This window comes from Falco biarmicus, chromosome W (genome assembly GCF_023638135.1).
Source record: "Falco biarmicus isolate bFalBia1 chromosome W, bFalBia1.pri, whole genome shotgun sequence".
Lineage (NCBI taxonomy): Eukaryota > Metazoa > Chordata > Aves > Falconiformes > Falconidae > Falco > Falco biarmicus.
The window spans coordinates 9,938,024-9,947,973 of NC_079310.1; the positions used below are offsets into that span (position 1 = coordinate 9,938,024).

Sequence of the window (9,950 nt, forward strand, 5' to 3'; positions counted from 1 at the left end):
TCGTAACTCCAATTTTGAACATGTAACAAGACAACACAGAACAAACAAGACACAGAGCGCTATTTCAGTTGTTATGTTCTAGGAATTCCCCAAATCTTAAGACAAACTAAAGGAAGTTTTTAGCTTCCCAAATCTTAAGACAATCAAATAGGGCTATTACCCTTTTCAGAAGGCATCCCTTCTTCTCAACCCTGTCAGACAGTGTCCTGTCTTTCATCTTATGGGGTAAAACTAAATCTTAAGACAATCAAATATTCAAAACAAAGAATAAATATAAATACCTTTTATGTTGTGCAGAAGTCCTTGTCCACCTGTGTGAGAAGCCAAGGGGTAGGGGACTCTTGCCGACAGAAGATGCAGTCGGAGGCTGCATCAAATTGATGCCAAAACACCACAGAGTAACTGCTCAGAGACGAATTTTGTCTTTAAGCAGCAACCCCCACCACATACTCAATAATTCTTTACACTATATGCACTTTAAAACATATATAGGTTTACACTCACGCCTCAGATGCGCAAGACCAGTGGTCCTCAAACTACGGCCCGCGGGCCGGATACGGCCCCCAGTATCCTCAATCCGGCCCCTGGTATTTACAGACCCCCCCCGCCAGGGGTTGGGGGGGGAAACCAAGCAGCCACAGATGACTGCCTGCCACTTCATCCGCGCACCGGCCCCCTGGTTAAAAAGTTTGAGGACCCCTGCTCAAGACAGTACTCACACACCCACATTCACACCTAATACAGAAATGTTCTTATATTTACAACATAAAGTACAACAATTAATATTAGTCCTATAATTATCAATCCCATGTATACGGATTGACTCCAAATCACCAAACATTTTTAGTCTCCAAACTAAAACACGAATTTCTGATATTACCTTAATATCAAAACAAACACTAAATCAAAAATCAAATATCAATCCTCTGCATACGGATTGACTCCAAATCATCGAATGTTTAGTCTCCAGACTAAAACACAAATTACTAAATCAAAATCAAATGTATGCCTGAGGTGCTAGCTACCCGGCATACGCCACCCTGCATAAGCATACAGTAATCTTATGTCTTACAGATAGCTTTACAAACAGACCAGTCCCCAAAAACAGAAATATCCAAAACATCAATATTCCTAAATACAGTATTTGAATAAAGATAATACAAAACAGTAATATTCATGCAGAAGAATGGCTGCAGAAGTGTGGCCTTAGAATCTCTGAAGATCTGCACAATCCAGGCCTGGTATTAGAATAGGCCTGTAATCAGAATTGGGCTGAAGTTGCTGTGCTGAAGTTAATAAGAAAGGTAGCCTTGAGCTATTCTTGAATCCTGAGACCAAGTAATTATGTTGTGCCAACAGGCCATGGCTGTAACAAGATACAGCTGCTGGGAAAGCAGGTGCAGGGCCAAGAAAGATAGGGAGCGGTATGGGAAAATAGGGAGTAACAAACTACAAGGCTGAAGGACAGCAACACAATTAGCTACATGGATAGAATGCTTATTTTAGTCATGATAATTAGGGGTGTGAGAACCGTGCGCGTTTAGAGACTACTAACCAATTATATTTCTGCTTTACGAATATGCATGTGTATCGGTTCTATATAAGTAGTGTTAGAAACTAATAAAGTTGAGCAAGATGCATAACTCATATTGAGCATCTTCTTGACTCCGGCGAACCCTTCTTCCAACATATTCCTAAATACAATATTTGAATAAAGATAACACCTTTTGCTCAGTAGGATGGAGTCCTTGTCTGCTCCTGCGGTGATCCAGATGAGATGAGGAGCCCCTCCGGGAAAATCCCCGGGGGTACCCTAGGGAGTGTCTGCTCTCAATGGGTCCCGCAGCCGAGCAGAGGAGGTCCCATCTCGGTTGCCAAATTGATTTGAAGAATCAGTCAGCAATATGCAGGTGAGCGGAGGTTATCTTTATTTGGCAGCGCTGGGTGCATGGGGGATCGCTCCACCAAAGTCATGCACACCGAGGGGACTTTTCAGCCCCCTCTTTATACAAGAGACTCATGTCTATTCATTAACTTTCCGGGAACTCATTAACATATCTTGCGCCTAGACAATTAGCACATTCCCATGACGTACGGAATTAAACTCTACAACTCGAAAGTTATAAAGTAGGTATGTTTATTGCGCACAGATGCACGGGGGATCACTCCTCCACAAGCGTGCATGCCCAAAGTGACGAACCATCTCACATTTATACAATAAAACAAATGAATATTCAATTAACGCCTATACATATTCGTTACCTAAACCCCGCTTCGTATGTTAATTAGCTTATCAGTCCTTTGCCTGGAATGTGGTGGTCTTGCAGGTTTGTAGGTGATTCATGTTCTTGTGATCATCTGATCTTCTCCAGCAAGGAGACTTAGCATTCCCTCCCTCTAAATAGCATTGGAATGTCTCTCATCCTTTTCTCATTCTTTTTTAAATAGCCCCTTTGTTAGAGGAAGAAGGGCAGGCGTCTCCCCGTCTCCCCTTTGTTAGAGGAAGAAGGGCAGGCGTCTCCTCAAAACTGTAGGCGTCTCCTCAAAGCTGTGTGCCTATGTGACCAGACACCGCACCCATGACCAGTCACCATACCCACATTCCTTGAGCAGACATATACAATCACAATCGATGTCCATTGTCCCCATTTCACACTATTTCTCCATATCACCCATTCAAGGATTTAGTATATCTTCAAGTTAACAATATTAACATATCTTGTGCCTGGACAATTAGCACACTCCCTATGTCACCCATTTAAGGATTTAGTACATCCTCAAGTCAACAATAAGGGTCTCCTCAGATAAACATGAGCACATCGTTCTTTAAATAAATCTTATATGGCCCATTATTCAATGTACCTCTGATTTCTGGTATTCTCTGTGAGATAAATAGCATTGTTTTAATCTCTGGTAAAAACTGGATTATCCAGGGGTTAGGCAGGGCAGAAGTGAGCAGAACCTGGCGTGGGAATTGGTGAGGCACTGGAGGAAATGGCACCGCAGCAGCTGAGCACCTGGTGAAGGCAGCATGGATTCACAGCAATGCCCTCCTGGGCTGGGTATGGTGGAAGGATGTACTGTACCACTGTGGCACTGTGAAAAGTTATAGGCTGGTTAATACCAGTGAACACAAAGGACTGTCCACTTGCAGTCTGGTCGAGGTCTGATGTATTTTCCTCTCTTTCTTTCTAGGGCTTGCATTTAAGCATGTTAAATTTATAAACAGGAATCAGAAAAGTCACCCCAACAGACAGAAGAATAGGCCCTAGTTAACTGAGTCCATTCAAGGTGAGTAATGCTGTTATATTTTATCCATCTCATCACAGTGAAAGTGATCCCCACCAGTCCCAAAAACACACCTGAAAAGAGCAAAGTGGTGCCAGCTTTATCCCCATCTGACACCAGGACATCAGATCTGATTGGCTGATAAGAATAGAATAGTATGGAATAGGAATAGAACATAACAGAATAGAATAGTTCAGTTGGAAGGGACCTACAATGATCATCTAGTCCAACTGCCTGACCACTTCAGGGCTGAACAAAAGTTAAAGCTTGTTATTAAGGGCATTGTCCAAATGCCTCTTAAACATTAGACAGGCTTGGGGCATAGACCAACTCTCTAGGAAGCCTGTTCCAGTGTTTGACCACCCTCTTGGTAAAGAAATGCTTCCTAATGTCCAGTCTAAACCTCCCCTGGTGCAACTTTGAACTGTTCCCACATGTCCTGTCACTGGATCCCAGGGAGAAGAGCTCAGCACCTCCCTCTCCACTTCCCCTCCTCAGGAAGCTGCAGAGAACAATGAGCTCGCCCCTCAGCCTCCTTCTCTCCAAGCTAGATGAGCCCAGAGTACTCAGATACTCCTCATAGGACATGCCTTCCAGTCCTATCACCAGCTTTGTTGCCCTCCTCTGGACGTATTCAAGTACCTTCACATCCTTCTTAAATTGTGGGGCCCAGAACTGCAAGCAGTGCTCAAGGTGAGGCTGCACCAACACTAAATACAGTGGGATCATCCCCTCTCTTGGCTGGCTGCTTATGCTGTGTTTGATGGGCCCCAGAATGCAGTTTGCCCTATTGGATGCCAGGGAACACTGCTGATTCCAATTGAGCCTGCTGCCAACCAGCACCCCAGATCCCTTTCTGCAGGGCTGTTTGCCAGCCACTCTCCCAATTTAGGCTTGTGCCCAATGCTACTCCATCCTATGTGCAGAATCCGGTATTTGGACTTGTTAAATTTCATCCCGTTAATCATTGCCCAATGCTCTAATCCAGGGGTCCTCAAACTTTTTAAACAGGAGGACGGTGCGGATGAAGTGGCAGGCAGTCATCTGCGGCTGCTTGGTTTCTCCCCCCCAAACCCCGGGGGGGGGGGGGGGGCAGGGGTGTTCTGTAAATACCGGGGGCTGGATTGAGGACCCTGGGGGGCTGTATCCAGCCCACGGGCCGTAGTTTGAGGACCCCTGCTCTAATCTATCTCTGTAAGGCCTCTCACCTGTTGTAGAATGAGTGATGCACTGCACTTGTAAGAGAGAAGTAGCAATATGTTTATTGGTATGAAACAGCGATTTAACAAAGTTTGATAGGAAATGCGACAGTGGTTTAACAAGATTTGACATCAAGGTACACTTGATTATTTACTGCACAGAGGACAGGGTCAGACAAAACTGTCAGGGAGACCCTCCTGTTGAGTCATGAGGTTCAGAAAGGACCACCTTGCATTCTAAACTCCTCCTCAGAGGGGAGATTAGGTGTGGCTAGATCCAGACTTAGTCTCAGACTTGGTCAATGGTTTATATCTAAAGGATTATATGTGCACAATCAATCCTTCATACTGCTTAGCTAAGATTTTCAAAGTTTAGCATGCTACTAATCACTTACTGAGAATCTCTTGTGGCAAGGAATCTCTGAACCTCGAGGAGTAACCTTGAGAGGCGTCCCTACTCAAGGGGAGATCCTGGCATGCAGCCCGCTGCCATGCAGGAGAGCTCAATGGGCCCTTGACTGTCCACTATTGATGGAGCAAGATAATTGACTCATAGTCATATTTGCATACTGACTACAGAAGTTAGTTTTTATAAACTTGGCTTGAGTTGGACCTTGACCAGCACTGTGGTTGGGTGGGTGCATTGTTCAAATTAGCCCTTGGCTATCATGTGGTTATCTGTGTCCCCTGCATTTGCTTTGAGTTGGATACAGCCATCACCACCACCACTGGTGGTTATCACTTGAGCATTGTTATGGAAACAAAGGTGGGGGGGGGGGGGGAGGCACACTGCCACAAGGTCCCTCAAGAGAGTCAACAGCACCTCCCAGTTTGGTGTCATCAGTAGATTTCCTAAAGGTGCATTCAACTCCTGCATCCAAATCATTGAGAAATATATTGAACAGAACTGGCCCTAGAATTGACCCCTGAGGAACACCGCTGGTGACTGGCTGCCAGCCAGATGTATCCTTATTCACTACAGCCCTTTGAGCCCTGCCCTTCAGCCAGTTCTTCACCCAGCACAGCATGTACCTGCTCATCTCAGAGTTGGACAACCTGTCCAGAAGGATGCTGTGAGGGACAGTATCAAAAGCCTTACTAAAATCCAGGAAAATTATATCCACTGCCTTCCCTTCATCCATGAGGCAGGTGATCTTATTGTAGAAGGATATCAAAGTAGTTAGACGGGACTTTCCCTTTGTGAACCCATGTTGACTGTGCCTGATGATTGCATTGTTCTTTAAATGCCTTTCAATAGCACCCAGGAGTGACAGAAAAGACATTCAAGGAGAAATCTTCTACATTGTTGTTGTTCTGCTCCATTACTGTATCTTCTGCCTCAAGAAAAAGGGGATTTGTAAAGAACTTAGTAGACCATTTAAAGTTGAAGGTTCAGGTTAATTATACAAGACCTTTGTGTGTGTATGGTTAACAGAGTCTATCATGTGAAAGAATAAACTGTGCTTAGAATAAAGGTCTGGGAAGTGAAGCCTGAAGTAATCACCAAAGAATTTTTGAATTACCAACATTGTTTCCAAAATGGCTTCACCTTTGCACAGCTACTTATCTCTTTGTTTATCCTCTTCTTTAATTTGGCACCCACTGATACTTCCTCGATGGGAGAGAAAGGAAGATGCAGCCACCACAGCTTTTCCTGGGTCCCTGACAAATGATGCATCCAACATATGGACAGTATACATTTAGCCAACAGCAGCGTGGCAACTCACTCTCTTTGGGCCACCACTCCAGCAACCCAGATCTGCAGGAAAATGTGTGGCCATCGATGAGAGTGCTTTGCAGTGCTCTGAAGCATTACATTTACAACCATGTCTGGACTTCTGTTGCAGCTCGTTCTACAGTCCAGAGCTTCTGTGTTTTAAAAAATATCGAAGTGAGCTTTCTGATATTTTGCCAAGAGGGAGTAGTGGATGGGTGGGAGGGTAAGCAACAACAAGGTGGTGAGTACTGAACAGCCTGGGAGAGCTCCTGGTTATAGAAGAAAAATTATTTCAAGCCAGCCAAAGCTTTCCAACTGCTTGAAGGTAGCATAATTACTTTGTAATTTCCCCTTAATTGTTGACATTTTTTGTTGTGGGATCTCCATCACTTCCTCAGAGTTTAGACTGAGTAAAGCTGGCATCACTGCAGGAATGAGAAAGCATCTCCTGTAACATTAAACCTGGTAAAGCAAGGGATCTTGTCCTGTAAGGTAAATTCTGTATTCAGAAGTACCTAGAATTTTTTTTCTTACATCTCAATGAATTGTTCTGTTGAAATTCTCTTCTGACAAAAATGTGTAGCTAGTAGATCCCACATTCTCCCTTAATTCCTGGGACTTCACATTTGAAATTGGAACTGCAACAATAGCAAGATTAACATAGTGTTCTGATGACAGCTGTTTTGTACACTGCACATACCCAAGCTGTGGGCAGAAGAGTGTTTATTTCTACAGGTCTCTTCCTTCTCCCACTGAAGTAAATACCACAGACTTCAGCAGGATCAGACCCTAAGCAAGGATACACCATGACTGCTTATCCATATCCCATATATTAGACAGATTAATTGAATGTTGAGATTTTGTTTCCTAACAGTTGCAGACTAAAGTAGTTGTTGTCAGAGGGTTCTGGTAGAATGTCTTTGTGTAATTCCTTAAGGGGGAAGAATCTTCAAGTAGTCAATCTGTTTTGATTAACATGGCAAGGGAGTAGATGCATGAAAGGGTTAAGGCCCAGAAACCAAGGAAGATGTTGTGAGTACCTTAGATATTTAGTTCAACAAAAGATGGTTGTAAGATAAGGGATGGGTGTAAAACAAGGGGGGACCAGGAAAATCTCATGGTAGACAACTCAATCTTGAGAACAGAGATAAGAAAGTTACAAGAGAATGGCAACAATAGCCTCGAAGGATATGGTCTACTGATCCCAGAACTGAGTTTGTGCAGAAGTAAAGGTCAATCAGCAGGTGCAGTGAAGAAGACTAGAAGCATTCATCTGAAAATCTGGACGACCACCCAAAGACCACCAGGGAAGATGACTGCGCATGTAGACCAGACATTTGCATATGTTAATGAGTTCCAGGAAATCTCATGCATATGTAAATGAGTTATTTGAAATCTTGTGAATATGTATGACTTTATGGTATATAGTCTCTAAAAGTCTGCCAGATTGTCAGAGCATTTATGGTGGAGCTATCCCCAGTGCTACCTACCCCAGCACTGCAATACAGGATACCTTACTTAATAACATTCTGCTGTTATTGAGTTTTATTATATCGAACTCTTTACCCAGCCGCTCCTAGCTTCCCACTTCAGTGAGGTTAGAAAGCAAGGGGGTTTGGATGCTGCCGATCTTTGTATCACGCAGTACAGAGATTGCTCCTCAGGTGGTGGAATGTATGCTATTTCCTGCTACCAGAAGTTCTGGGGAAGCAAGCTTATCCTGAGATTTATAAAATAAAAATAGCACTAGAGCTGGAAGACTCACCTTCTTTTAGACTGCTTCTTCAAAATTGATAAAAATGCCTTTAGTCTACTGTGCATTCATATCACAGTGTGGCAACAGCTCAGTTATGAAAGGGGCTGCTCACTGAATTAAATTCCTTCGGAACTGATACTGAATGCAATTGCAGATGTGTCTTTCTCATCTGTCAGCAGATAGATCTTAAGGAATATTAGTGCTAGACTCCTTTTAAAAACATGTCTGGGAAGTTTTCAAAGTTAGTATTATGGCTCTTCTATTATCGAGGGTGCCAACAAATTTTCCAGCAAATATACTCAAGATCAGCCCTTCCCCCAGCACCAAGTCTAGTCAGGACTCTGCACCACTTGAGCAAAGTGTTAGGGCTTGCAATGCAGTGGTTTCATATTGTTATCAAAAATCGTAACCAGGAAAACTCTCTAAATCAAATGATAGTTTAGAAAGCTGACAGTGGTTTATTGCAGCACTGGGTGCATGTTAAGAGGAAAGATCCCCTAGAATTTGGTGACCCAGATGGGACTTGCTCTACAGAATCTCAACGAACCAGAGGAATTGTGAGGACTCCAAGTGTGCACTGGAGTATTTTCAGGAAGGTCCTCTGATTCCCTGGCTGAGTGAATTTCCGCAATAGCTCTCTGGGATATTAACAACATTGGTCATAAATACTTAGATTGCTTACAAATAAGTCATATTGGGGAGTGGATTAGAGTCCCCCTGGCGGTTTAGAGTCCCACCGGAATATCCAAATTAAATACGTGTTGTTAAGATATTGGTATCATGGGTTAGAGTCCCACCAGGATATTTGAAGTGCACAACTGTGTAAATCTGTATGCTATTACGGGGATGCCCAGAGTCTGGATTTTGGGTATTGGTAATTTGAAACTTTGCTGGATTTTGTTTACTGGATTTTGTCTTTATTGAATTTTGTTTGCCAGATTTTGTCTTTGTTGGATTTTGTTTGCCATTTTTTTCTGTTGGATTTTTTTCACTGGATTTTGTCTATCAGATTTTAAGTATTGGGTATTTGTGATTTTGAAAACTTTGTAACACGGGAACTGGACATTCTACTGGAGGGAGGGGGGGTCATAAGAATTGTCCATTAGGCTGTATATTAAGATAATGGAGCAAGTTTGGGGTGACCACCTCACTCAAAAAAATTGGTAGAATATTGTAATCACTGGTGGCCCTTGTATACATTAGATGATCAGGAGAAATGGACAAAGAACAGAAGTATAAATTATAATACAGTATTGCAATTAATGTTGTTTTGTAGATGCAAAGGAAAATTAAGTCCCATATGTGGGTTTGGTTTTTTTGCCTTGAGAAATGATCATGAAACAAGAAAGAAATATAAACTGATGATATTTGATTCTAATGTATTGATGATGATGGAGGATAAAAAGAAAATGCCTTGGAGGTGTTCTGCTTGTAGCATTGGGAAAAGGTGTTTGAAAATGAAGAATGAAGAAGAGGATGTGCGATTGATGGTTTCAGAATAGTGTTGTTAATAATAGGGGGAGATTTTTGCCTAAGGAAAAAGAATGGTGTTGGGGAACGCTCGGGAAGAGAATGAGAGGATAAATTACTTTACTATTTTGTTTGTGGGGCAGTCAGCTCCAGATATAAGAAGAAAGTTGCAAAAAGTAGATGGTATGACTGGAATGTCAATATGTCAGTTGATAGGAATTGCTTATAAGGTTTATAATAACAGAGAGGAATTGGAGAGGAAAAAAAAAAGAGAGAAACAGAAAGTAAAGAAAAAGAAATAAAATGCTGCAATTCTGGCAGCTGCATTTACCCAAGACCAAACCTTATCTCAGGGAAGAGGTTTCCTGAGAAGATGAGAGTGTGGAAAAGGACAAAGAACAGGAGGAAATATAAAGAATAGAATCCCTCTGGGGAAAGATCAGTGCATGATTTGCAAAGAAAAAGGATACTGGAAAAATGAATGTCCAAAGAAACAATCAACTAATTGGATACCCCTGTC

General features: G+C 42.6%; 1 pseudogene; it reads right to left on the reverse strand.

Annotated features, from left to right (window-relative positions):
• Positions 1-2,849: 2,849 nt before the first annotated feature.
• LOC130141897 (transmembrane protein 174-like) lies at positions 2,850-5,810 on the reverse strand (annotated as a pseudogene).
• Between the last annotated feature and the right edge of the window lie 4,140 nt (positions 5,811-9,950).